At 35.9% G+C, this 13797-nt stretch overlaps 1 pseudogene; it reads left to right on the forward strand.

Annotated features, from left to right (window-relative positions):
* The first annotated feature begins 792 nt into the window (after window positions 1–792).
* LOC149259885 (2-methyl-6-phytyl-1,4-hydroquinone methyltransferase, chloroplastic pseudogene) lies at window positions 793–1697 on the forward strand (annotated as a pseudogene).
* Window positions 1698–13797: the final 12100 nt, after the last annotated feature.

The following is a 13797-nucleotide window of genomic DNA, read 5'->3' on the forward strand; positions in this document are numbered from 1 at the left end:
CCAGAAGGGTTCACACCCTTGAGGTTCCATGTCCCTCATAGTAATAGTCCTTGCTCCCTCATTATACAGATTATGCATGGCTCCTGCAATAGAATTTGCAATATTTGGAAGAATGGTCTCTTCACATGGGAGGTGGTGAGTTTTAGGTTCATGTATGTGTAGTTGATGTCATTTCCCCTGATATCTATCATGTATATTTCACTCTTAAATGCTTCAACACTTGGAAGATGGATTGGAGAACCTATATTAACATTCCATCGATTCTCGATTCAATATCAATTACTATTACTATTCAGATCATGCATAATTACTACATATCGTTCGCCTTAATGCTGGTGAGAACTTGTTGCTTAAAAACCTTGAACTCATTGATATTCATGAATAGTGAGCTCGATAGAAGCAATGAAGGAATCAGTGTAATGAGCAGTGGCAACTGCTACAAGAAAGTTGGTTCCACCCCCAAAATTTGAACCCACATACTCCAAATATGGACTCAAAAACGATAATTCTAGTCACATGGCTACAACATTAATACTTTTTGTCAATCAAATATATATTTAGGGTTTCAAACAAAAATGACCAGTGACATCAAATTACATAGTAACTAGAATTTATTAACGTACAGAAGAAATCTATGGATAGTCTTCTATCATCATATCTGCCTATGAGTTTACCGAAGAATGTTTCTCCATAGGGAGAGTTCTTTGTAAGCTCATTATAGGGAAGCAAAAAGTGGATGGAAACTGTATTAGAGGGTAGATGGAAAAATAGAAGCAAGATGTTTCACATTTCATGCTTTTCTACGTGAGCTATTTGGTTCTTCTCAATAAGTTTCTAAGGTTTTTGCTAAGGTGGGTTAACTTCAATCTTTGTTGCTTATTATTGTAGGAAAATTGGGCCTTATTCAAAAATTGATCTCCAATCTACTCTTTGAGTTGAAGAGTAAATATCTCCATAGCCATTGCAAGTGGTGGAGCCCTGATACTAACACATTCTTAAAAGAAAACCCTTCAAATCCATGTAATAGGAGTTCCTGGTATCATTGGGGGATGAACTCTTTTAGAGCCAATAACTGTGGATTGAATTCTTCCAATGCAGACATTATTGGATTATTGTCACCATGATTATATTTACCAATGCCAACATTGAATAACAAGAGACAAATTGGTCCAGGAGTATCTAGGTGTAGTTTATCTTCATCTAGACCGAGTTCACAAATGTGCTTTATTCAATACAAGAAAGAAGCATTTTGGTTTTATAGATTCCTCTCAATCATATATGCCCATGTTATTAATCCTAGACACTCGCCAAAAGACAGGAGAGAAGATGCCCTTGAGCCTGCAAACATTTATAGTAGAGACCTGATTGTTGTAGAAGTCAGAGGTGACACTAAATTTACCACATTGGGCATAGTTAAAAACATTGATGTAGAGAGTGTCACCATTTTGGATCAATCCTCCCATCAACTTGCCAAAGCAAAAGAAAAGGAGCCTCTCAAGGAATGCAAAATTGTGGAGGGCGATATAGAGGATCTCCCATTTCCGATAGATTATGCAGATATATACGTTTATGTTGGAAGGATGTCCCTTAATTTTATTTTGTTGTGTGTTGCATTTATGCAGTCATCTTACTTTTTTTTTGTTTTACTGGAAATCAAAGACACTCACCTAAACATTATTATTCCAATTATAGACTAGAAATAGATGACGGATTATTGTAGCAACCATTTTTGTTTTGTGCCTATGATAATCAAGTTTGAGAGCTTCATGAGTAAAGACACATCAAAATGACAGTTTAAACTCATATACATGCTTCCTTTAGTTAATCCATACCCATGGTTCTTTGCATGCCCCTGTTGATTGCGTCCAACTTCTTTATTGATTTTAAGTATGGGGGTTTTACGCAGTGCATTATATTAGATATCATTTTGGGATTCAACTGCGTTAAGTAAGTCATTCACGTATGACCATTTCCATGAGAGGTAGTCGTAACTGACTAATTTCTCATGATTTTTGAATAGTTCACTTAGCACTCATTGCATCAGGTGATGCTCACAGGGGTGAAGAAGTGGGATTGAAACTAGTGAAATGAATCACATAGCATCAATCATCCCTAATGATTTCAGAGAAGCAAAACTAAGAGATGTCAAAAACGGTCACCAAATGCTAATATGGAAAAATCGTATTAATGAAGCTAAAAAGAGTCATGAGTATCAAATAAGTCACATTTACTTTTCTTAAAAAAAGGATTACTACTAATAATCATCTTTTCATTCTTACCAGAAGATTAAAAACGTAAGTGTCCGCCTTAAAAACTTCATCGGAAAAATTTTGTTCATAAAATCTTGTGAACATCTATATGTTTCAACCAATTAATTAATTAATTAATATATAGATAAAAGTAACCATAACATATATTCATTTATTTATATGTTCTGAAAATTTAGAATAGATTTTCAAAAAATATCCTTTCTCTTTGAAAAGTCTATAATTTAATTATAATTACATAAGTCATTTACTTCTATAAATTATCATACCTTTATCATCAGAACCATGCTTAGTTTCTATTAATTAAACAACTTGTAATCCATTAATAAATCATTATGCCAATTCATTTCGTTGAACAATTGAATCTTTCGCAACACTGATTTTGTATCGAACAATTAAAAGAAATGGGAGACTTTCCAAGAGATTACATTTAGGAAATGAGTGTAAACATTTAAACATAAAATCAATACGAAATAAATAAATATAGTGTGCATAATATAATAAAAGTAGTAAATATAAAATATAATAAATAAGGTATATTATAATTTTATTTTTATTAATAAAATTAAAAAATTATTTTTCTCCGAAAAATTATTACATTAAAATAGATTTAAATAATGATATAATAAATAAATAAATAAAAACTTAATAAATTTAATTAATAAATGTATAATTAAAATTTATTATTAATAATAATTATTATTATTATAAATAAAATTATAATTCAGTTAATTTTTATGATTTTTTAAATTTTAGCCATTTAAAATATATGATAAAGTGTTTAAATGTCTAATATAAATTTAATTTATAAGTATCTTCTAATTATAATTAAATTAAAATTATGAAAACTTATTTTAAAATAAACACACTTCTATATTATTACCCAAATTCATAATTTTAATATTATTTTTACATTTTTAATCAAATTTTAAAATAAAGTTGATTAAAATAATATATTTAAAAAAACAATAATAAAAATATATGTACTCAATTAAATGACTTTAAAATTTGAATAAAATTTATGTGATATCAAATTTAAAAACCTTAATCAATTTTAATCAAAGGAGTAAATTTCAATCTCGAAAACCAAAATTATATTTTTGTCAAGAAAATGGGCATCGCCAAGCCAAGATTAAGACTACCTCTCCTGAGCTTCATAGTGAAACCAGGGGTTGGTGTATTCCCAAAACACCTTGGGACTAAAGAGTTTGTCACATTTGAGATACAAAAAGGGTTGAAGATGAAAAACACTTTCTCTTCAATGACTCTTACATCAAAACTATGGTGATCTAGGTATGCCTCTCCCCCTTCTTTTCAATCATAAAAATAAAATGTTAAAGGATCTCAATTAATATTTTTCTTTCTTAAGGTATGATAAATGATATTGGTCTTAGTGAACGTTCATCATCATCATCAATAAAAAAATTCAATTATATAATTATTTACTCATATTCAATTTTATGTATATATATATATATATATATATATATATATATATTGGCGTAGTCTAATTTATAGATGAAACGAACTTTTTCACAACATTTTTTCTGGTTAATTTTAATCAAAATCCGACAGTGTTTTTTAAAAACTTGAGTTTGAATTGTTTACAAGTGCCCCAAGAGTTTTTCAAGGTGCTAAATCTATATATGCATTCAAAAATGTATATTAAACATCAAAAAATATTGAAATTGTATTGCCAAATTTTGGTTAATTTTGGTGAATTTCGGTGAGAAAAACTATTTCCTATAAATTAGACTACACCTATATCCTATAAATACTTTTAACATTTAACATGTAAATAAAGTTGAACCCCAAGGGTTAGCTCAATTGGTCGAGTTTGCATTGCTAAGTACGTCGCCAATTGGGAGGTCACAGGGTCAAATCCTTTCGATGCCCTTGGGGTTAGGCCTTTCTTGTTTGGCCAACGAGTAGATACCTTAGGGTTGATCTCCCTGGATTTTTCCCGTGGATGTAGCAGCCACCTAGTGTCCCTAAACCACCCTTAAAAAACATGTAAACGAAGTTTCTTACTATGTCACATAAAGTACGGTGTGAAGGTAATGTAGGTTTTCTTCCTAAAAAGACTATAACAAGTTTCTATAAAAACTATTTTACATTATTCTAAATGTTTAGTTATATTTAACTTAAATAATTATAATTATTATAAAAAATAATAATTTAAATACAATTGCCCAGATGCGGGTGATAACCATGCCATTAATGGCAATTAGACGGACGGGCGGCGGGAGGACTGGCCACATGGCCGCCTACATCCCCTCCCATGCCAGCCTGAAAGGAATTCATGGCACCTTGCAGGTTACATTAAATGGGTGCTCTGGTCGAGATTTCTCCATCACGCACATAGTAATGGCCTCCACAGACCATAACGTTGTTCCTCCTCCCCTGCTCCATAGCATTTGCCCTCCTCAGGCAGCGGAGCCTTGTTCTCGCACAGTCACAGGAAGCCGTTGCTGGCTGCTCAGCTGCGTAGACCTTGGTAATGGGTATCATTTCTCCCACACCAGGCTCTGCAATCTGACTCCAGCTCAGACTTCCTTCGCTCACTCTCTGCTTAGCCATTCCGCCAATCTCCCCACTGATAGCTCTGAGTCGAATTCCGCCATGGCTCGCATCCGCCACCGAATGTGTAGCAGGAGAGGGGGTAGTCGTGGTAGAGGCATCCATCCTCCTGCGATGCCCAACCCAGAATCTGCCTCCCCTCCTCTTATCTTGACATCCCAAATCCTCATAGCTCCTTCTCTGGCCGGTATCCTGATACCTGCAGCGACAGAGGACGAGCTCAGCTCCAAGGTGCAGGCAGGAGGGACACCGCTGTTCATACAACCAATTTTCCCCTTCCCCCTCACCCCGCTCCCCACATGACACAATTTCGTTTCCACAGCACCCTGCATAGGCCTATTATCACAGCCACAGTCACCATCACTTTCTCTGAGGAAAACGACCCCAGGAAGCTCCGCCAGAGAACAATGGTGAGCAGCAGAGAGCCGCTCAAAGGAACAAGAGTGCTCGTGACCCAGGCAAGTAGCAGCTGGTCGAGGATGTTGCCACCCCACATGGCAAGGAGTTGGTTGGCAGTCAGCAGGCTGCTGAAGGCAGAGTTGGAGACATGCAGGCACAAGGATGCAGAGCGGGAGACACGTCCGGCCCGCATGCAGCAGCAAGCAGCTCCGTTGGCACTCAACCAACTCGTGGAATTCAGAGTGGCACATCAGCAGAGGAGGAGGAGTGGTACCAGTATGCATGTCTTATCGAGGAAGAGCCTGCCCCAGACGACCTCCAGGATTGACACTTGGTAGCCAGGTGTCGCCCTTCTGCCAGCTGGGTGTTTCTTCTGCTGACTGGATAATTTCTGTTATGATTTGTTTTGTCAAAACTTTCCTGGTTATTTTTTGCAATGTTGGATATTTTTTGGTTAAAACTGATAACCCAGTGTGGGTTTTTTTTCTGCCTTCATGGACTGGTTTCCCCATCGATGGGGCAGTCGAGATTAGACGGTTATATTTTTTGATAAATGATGTTCAGTACTGCTGAGGCCCAAGCCTCGATGTAATTATATTTTGTTTCATATTAATAGAATAGTTTTACTTAAAAAAAATAAATTAAATACAGTTTGTATTAAAAAGTAACTAAAGTTTAAATAAAATTGATATTACAATACAAAGGTCAAACTGTTTTATCCCCTATTTTTAAAATTGAGAAATAACAATTATAAGGTTATTAAATTAATTTTTTTAATTTTTTTAAAATATATTAAATATAAATAATTAAAAAATAAAATAGAACAAAAATAATCTCTAAAATATGTAGGAAAATTTTATATATATATATATATATATATATATAGATAATCCAATTTTAAGGTCACGACCAAGCCATACACCACATTGGTGTATGAGACCACCTTGTTGTGGGACAAGGGACACTGCTAAGTCTATGATGGCATACATTCTCTACCCCCTCTAGTTTTGAACTTGTGGCCTCTTAGGAAGAAACAAATGCTCTTAACCATTAGGCCCATTCAAGTTGTATATCGAATTCCTTTTACACATGTTGGTGAAACCATGGGTTGTCAAAAATAGTCATTTGACTATCAAAATGTTTACATGATAGGACAATACATTACAACATCTCTTCCATAGTGGACTAGGGAGTTGATTTAAATACAAAATAATTTATATATTTAAAAATAAAATAATTGATTTACTTTAAGGTTTTTTATTGAGTTTGAACAAGTGTATATTTATGTTAACCTTAGATTTATCAAGGGTCTAGACAAATCAAATGTCTTGAGGATGAAGTGCAAAGCTTAATTAGAGTGTAAATTTGAAGAAACGTCTACACCTAAGACATTTGACTAATCTTGGTGCTTGATAGATTTAAAGTTAACATGGATATATATATATATATATATATATATATATATATATATATATATATATATATATATATAATTAACATGAAAGGAATTATACTACCCTTCATTTTGACAATTAAATACAACTTTTTAACCATAAGAAATGTTTTATTTATGAACCACGATATATATATAAAATTAGCATGCAAGTAATTATACTACCCTTCATTTTGACAATTGAATACAAATTTTTAACTATAAGAAATGTTTTAATTATGAACCACGTTATCAACATTAAAATGATTTTTTGTTATTAGTATAATTTTAAATATGTGTCCTTTTCCCATTGGGAAGTTAAAAGAATATATCCATTACATAGAATCCCCCATTAGATAACCTTGGATTGGGTGACAAATATAGCAGGGGGTGAGTAGCTACCATCACATTGAACCAATAGGTCAGGGGACGTGGCATTGCGGCTCTGGCAAGTGTATCAAAATCAGCTAAGGTTTTAATTTCTAGTTTCCTCATTCCCATGAAAGGATGTCGAGAGCCTACAAGAAGTAGCCTAACGTGTGTGAAGGAAGAGGTGGCCACAATGAGGAGTGAGGAGAGTTTAATTTGCATTCGAGGTTCGTTAACCCATAATGTTGGGGAAACTGCAGAGTTAAGATTACAAGACATGTTGAAATATCCCTAGCATGAATATGTCAATGATAGGGAGGAATTCAAGTTACTAAGAGAGAACTTACAGAAGGCTAAGTTGTGGAATCTAGTAGGTGGAAAAGTTGTGGGAGACTCATCTAGTGGTTGTGCAGGAGTTGGAAATTGTTAGAACCCTGGACATTGGTGGATGAGTGCCCATAAGTGGGTGGAATGAGTTACCAAATCTAATCTTGAAGAAATCATAATTGATAATATTTTTTTTTGTTCGTAGCATACATTTGAGGAGGTAAGTATCATCTACTAGTCTATGTAACAACTATTCCTTTGTTTGGTTCAATTATTTTGGGTATGCTTACCATCTGTATAAATTGCAAGGAGTTTTGGGTATTTTATGTTTTGAGTGGATTATATTGTTTCTTGTATCTACTTGTTTATTTACCTGCAACGTAACTCCATTTTCATGCTGGAAGTGGAGATGGGGATGGAGTATCAAGAAAAATCGGAGTGGAATTTTTCCAGGGGGAATAGTCGCAGTGGGAATGGCCTGTGATTTTTCTTCTATGTAGACTCTTAGTCACAATTGGATTTTGGTGTGGTCTGTCTAGTGTAGTTGACCACCCTTGGAATAGGTGAAGTTGTGCCTAGTTGGTGCACTTGTGGGTTGGGAGAAGGGAAATTTTAAGAAACCCCCCAAATTTATATGTGAAAATAAATATGTGAATCCCCATGGTATATAGAAAAATATATAGGCTATTTTTTCATTGAATAATATACATATATATTTATTTGGCGAATCTTTCACTAATTTATAAAATTTTATTAAATCTTGGCAAATTTTTCACTGGGTTATATGGTATAGCAAATTCTTGGCTAATCTTCTAGAAAAATAGAAAACATTGTAAAATATTGGTGATTGCTTGATAATGTATAAAAATATATATAATAATAAGAAAAATATTTAGTTAAATTATAATATACTAAATTTCCATGTTTTGGAAAAGAAAAATCACAAGTAATGTTACTCCAGGTTCTTATTATACACTACTGCAAATATTTTTTTTCATGTTTTTATCATGTTTTAACACAAAGGTCTTATCACATCCCAAGGGTAAACTAGAAGGAAATGCACCCCCAAAGGCATGTGATGTTGAACTAAAGTAATTATTATTCTCAAACTTGGTCTTGATGCATCTAGATAACTCAATCATATTTAATGTAATTCATACTCTATAGGCTTCACATGAAAATAAAGTATACGATTACCTCTATCAAACTCATGAGTATTTACATCAAATTATTTTGTTTTCTCATACATTGCTTTTCTGAAAGGTAGATACTTCTCCAATTCCTCAAGTTCAAATAAACCAACAACTTTAAAATATGGTGCTTCCTCGTCATATGTAGGTTTTTCACCTAATTTTTGGATCATAAATATTGTAGTAGTTGTTGCACTTTATTCTACAGTTGACAAATCTAATAATGTTGTATTGGTAAACAATTATTTGAATTCGCACAAAATGAAAAATCAAAATGAATGGAAGATAAATATGTATTGAAACTTTATTTCCTACACGATGAAAAAAGAAAGAAGTTAATAACACAAACTCATTAAAAAACTATAGTTAGTGAGTTAAAAAAATATAATAATAGTCTCTGCATGTTCATTACTTGGAAAAATATGTCACAAAACAATCATCATCAAGGGATTTTCCACTTCAAGAATGGTATTGCACTAAACACTCTATCATTCTCATCTAATAACATGTGATGTTTTTTTTTGTATTGGTCTCAAAGTATAATTGCATTAGATGAATATTAATCTCATGATAATAGAACTCCTATGACGAGCACATAGGATCCTAGTGCATAGAGCATTTTTCTCTTCAATTAACTAAGAAGATCCCATTTTCCTTTCTTAACAAACAATAAGTATTTTCAAAGAAAATATAAAATAAACATAGTAGATTCTAAAAGGTGAAGATTATTTTGTGACACCACAAAGTGAAAGGAAAAAAAAAAACTTTCCTTAAATAATCAAATATATAAAGAAAATAATTTATCTTTTAAGGTTCAAATTTCTTGTAATGTCTACATTATTCTTTATATGATTTAAAGATATTTTGCATTCCTTGGAACCCATTTTCTTCTTTCATGGTTAACTCCTTTCCGTTACCTTTATTTTCTCTTTTCATTACTCAACTCACTTCATATTTTATTTCTTTCTTTTTCCTTAACTCCTTTCCGTTACCTTTATTTTCTCTTTTCATTACTAAACTCACTTCATATTTTATTTCTTTCTTTTTCCTTGATGATGGGTGGAGTGTCCACTCGAATATTGGACATTTCAAATATTAACACACAATTTATTCCCAAAAAAATATCAACAATGGTTGAAAATGTTGATGATGAAGTGGCCTATGATAGAAAACCTTGTGAAAAGGGTAAAGATGATAGGATTCTTGTTAATAGGTTCATTAATGATCATGTGAGTTCCCACAAGACATCAAATGATCATGTAACGTCAAGAATGCTGAACGAAACTATCCAAGTGTGAAAATTAAGCATGCCAACATATATGACTTGAAATGACTAGAGTAAGGATTCCTTTAGGCATACTTTATATATTCATTTATTTTTTTAAGATGGAATGCATGTATGATAATGATACCTAGGTGGGATATAATGAAGGAAGAAATTTTTTGTATGAAAGATTGTTATAATCCTTTTGATTCAACCATGAATTAGTATCTCATGATTGAGTCACATGAAAATCAGTGAATTGGTAACATAAGCATGTTATGAATTTGTATAACACATGAAAGGGAATGCCAATAGAGCTAATGTGTGAGACCATATTGTTGATGGATATGGAAGGATATAATACTACACAAGTGTCCAATTGTCGCCCTGCTTATATTGGTGTTGTAGACTTTAACCTTCTTGAAAATAGTGAGGAGCATCTATAGAAGAGAGGGTTCTTATGGTAATATAGAGTATAGAAGTGAAGTTACTTGTAGTATTCCTAAGGTATAGATGGGAAGTGACTAGATGATGTGTTGAGGTGTTGGCTAGACTGGTGAGCTCCAGTATTGTAGCAATAATGCTACAACTCCTGGGGCTTCCTGTCTCTCATTTTATCAACCCGGTAGTTCGTACAAACTTGGAAGCGACGGTGCTATATGCACAAGTACTAGCTCTTGTCGCAGCTGTCACTTGGTCAACTGGCACAAGTCCGCTAGGGCTCAAGCCAACTTCTATAGGCTCTCAGAAGAAGGTTGCTAATTGATGGACGAAAGCTATTCTCAAAGGAAAACTACTCTACTTGACAAAATGGACTGAAAGCAAATCAAATCATGTAAACCTAGGAAACCCTAATTTAACTAGTCTAACCTCTACAATGCAAGAAATGTGAATGAAACTTCTACCAATGCTGCTGTTACCTCTAATAAGTGCAAATGCATGGATCTAAACTACTTGCATCATGAAAGATATCTTTTTGTATTTTTCCCTTAAGTGTGTGGAATGATTGTGATTTTGTGCTAACTAGGGTTTGATTGTGCAGATGGGATGGAGAAGGAAGGAAAGCGTGGGACAGGTTGGGGAGGCTAGGAGAGGTCCCTAGGGATCCTTAGCATCCATCCACAGAGGTTCCTCGCATTCAGAAGCTCGGCAACCGAGTGAGTGGCCTCCTACAGGAAGTCTGCAGGGGATCCTACAGGATACTCTGGTTTCTACAGGATGTCTACAAACGGCTACAAGATGACCTACCGTGAGTGTTTGGCGTGATGGAGGAGTGATGAAATGGTAGGGGGAGATGTGTAAGGTAGGAATGAGGCTGGTGATGGCTGTAGAAGTGGAGGAATAGGATAGGGAGTGAATTTAGGGAGTAGGTTGGAAGATAGAGGGCTAGGTCAATGAAAGGGCTAGAGAATGGAAGTACGTGAGGAGTGAAAGACTTTGGGAGATGACAGAGCGGAGCAGAGGTCAAAGATGTGTTTGCATGTGTGATCAAGATGGAGGACGAAGTAATGGAATGAGAGAAAGTAGTGTAAATGGAACAAATGCTTGTGACTATCACCAAACCAAAAATGCATTAACTTAGACTACCTGTGCTTATAAATTCAATGAACAGCAATCTAAACGCGAAGGAGAATGTGCATGAAGCTGTGGTAAAGGAGTGTGGTGCAGGTGTGAATCATGTGGAAGCATCTAACATAACGTGACTGTGTTTGCAGCAATCATGGAACAAAGAAATGCGTATTTTTTGGTGGCTAGTCATGGACTGCACTCCAATCCCAGATGAGACGGCAGTGAGCCTTAACAACCTTTTTGTTGGAGCTCCAATCGATTATATCTATCCTCTACTACACTACGCAAGTGGAAACAAAGTCATCATAAGCAACTCCTATCTAACTCATGAAAAAGACCAACTTAACAACCTGTAATTCGAATTGCATGTGCAAATGAAAAGCTCAAAGTGTTGAAATGAAATGGAAACAAAACTACAGCAGAGGGGATCTATGGCTCTCAGGTTGGGCCCTAACCTGAGAGCTATAGTCTCCTTAAGAAAACTCAGAACTAGATCAGAATCTGCCTTCTTTATTCATAATCTGATATCATGCCAAATTGGCTTACAAAAAGGAACAAAAAACTGAGTTGTGCTCGAAAATTACAATAGCAAGACGAGAGTTTCAATAACCTATCCAAGGCTAAGGCCTCTACACTTATACAAAAACGATGATCCAACAAGTGTCCTTGATTTTAGGAGCTCGGTTGTCCAACTAGAGTTTAACTGCTGATCCTGTAGGACGGTCATAACTGCTGTTCCTGTAGAGCAGTTTATAACTGTTGTTCCTGTAGAACAGCTGGCTGCTTCTAAGCTCGGAGGGGAGATGGATTGGAGCTCGGAGTTCTCGGTGGGAATCACGAGGAATGTCCCCCAAGACCGTGGACATCCTCTCCTAAAAGTCAGCAGTGCCACCTCATTGTCTCCTTGTCTCCTTTTCGTTGTCTTTTGCTCCCTTTTAATGCCAAAACCTGGAATCACAATGCATTAGTCACGTAGATAGAGTGCCTACCCTTCTTCCTACAAACAACATGAATAAACTAAGAAATGCATGCATAAGCAGTAAAAAATGAATGGTTTGAGCAAGTAGAATAGGCCAAAATGAGCCCAAATTGTACCAAAATTGGGGCTCATCATCACCCCCAACCATTTGCTCATCCTTGAGCAACTTAGTCAAGATCCTCATCCTTCATGGCTTTCACTGCTCCCCTTACATCCCAAGCTTCTGTGGTGATGTCTTCTTGGTCGATATGAAACCCTGCTGTGTTTTCCACTTTTTCCCATTGTGCCTGGTCATCCTTTCCTATACTTCCTTCAACCAATCCTAGCAGCAATGGAGGGTTGAGTTTAAGGCCAATCCAGCTGGCCTGAAGTCTTTGCACGGATTTCTTGTAAAGGTCCACTCTTGCCAATGCTTCCCTCATTCTGGTCGGGGTATGGTATTCCCGGATCTTCAAACTATGTGCCAAGGCATGCGACCTACGTGCACAAGCCTGGGCAATAGTTTCTCCCAATAATCTGTCCATGTCTTCAAAGTGGGCTATTGCTTGGGCTTGTTGGTCCATAAATTTCAAGGAAGCTGTGGGATCATTGGATAACTGTTGGCGGGCTGAGATGAGGGCAACCGGATCCTCTGGTTCTGCCCGAATGTACAGTGGCTCACTCACTTCTCGGCTCATGACCGATTTTTCTTCAGTGGCTCTCTGATCCTCATGATTCAGCCACGAAGCAAAAGCCATCAACTGCAGATCGCCCAAGGCGATATTGGGATCCCAAGAGACTTCATTGGGCAAAACTAGATTGTGGATGTAGAATTCTGCTAGCTTGGCTTTGTCCTCTGCTGAGCTAGTATTGCATATTTCAGCAAATTGCTGTGGGTTATGGATTTGCTCAATACCTCTTTGTGCTAGTGTGTTTATCTAGAACTGTAGCCACTGATCCTTTAAGTACAACCCATAAGACTTTGCAGGATGTTTGCACTGCAGGGCCTCCATGGCCCAACTGGCCATGCAAGCCAATTGTGTTTCCTTTTGTTGCAACTGTTCCTTTAAGGCTTGCACTTCAATTCTTATCTGTTGTTCTTCTTCCTGTAGAAGTGTCTTTGGCCCTTCAAGATTGGTGGTCAGCTCCTTCTTGCCTTCTTGTTCACTTGTGATGCCCTTGGAGGATGTTTCTGCCCCTGCCTTGAGTTCTTGTAGCTGCAACCTTAACTTCTGGTTTTCTTCCTGTAGAAGTGCCTGCTGGCAACTAGCCACATGTTTGGCCATGGTGAACTCGCTCCTGACCTCCCTGAGCTGATCTTGTAGAGGGCCTATGTCCCCCACCCTCTTTGATTTGGCAATTTGCATCCATGTATGGGAGCGGACTCTTTCTTTCTCTAATTCAAAGAATAGGGGTACAGTAAATTTTTGTGGAATGACCTT

The sequence above is a fragment of the Pinus tabuliformis genome, chromosome 6 (assembly GCF_031772625.1).
Source record: "Pinus tabuliformis cultivar Carrire ecotype Pingquan chromosome 6, CPIR1, whole genome shotgun sequence".
Lineage (NCBI taxonomy): Eukaryota > Viridiplantae > Streptophyta > Pinopsida > Pinales > Pinaceae > Pinus > Pinus tabuliformis.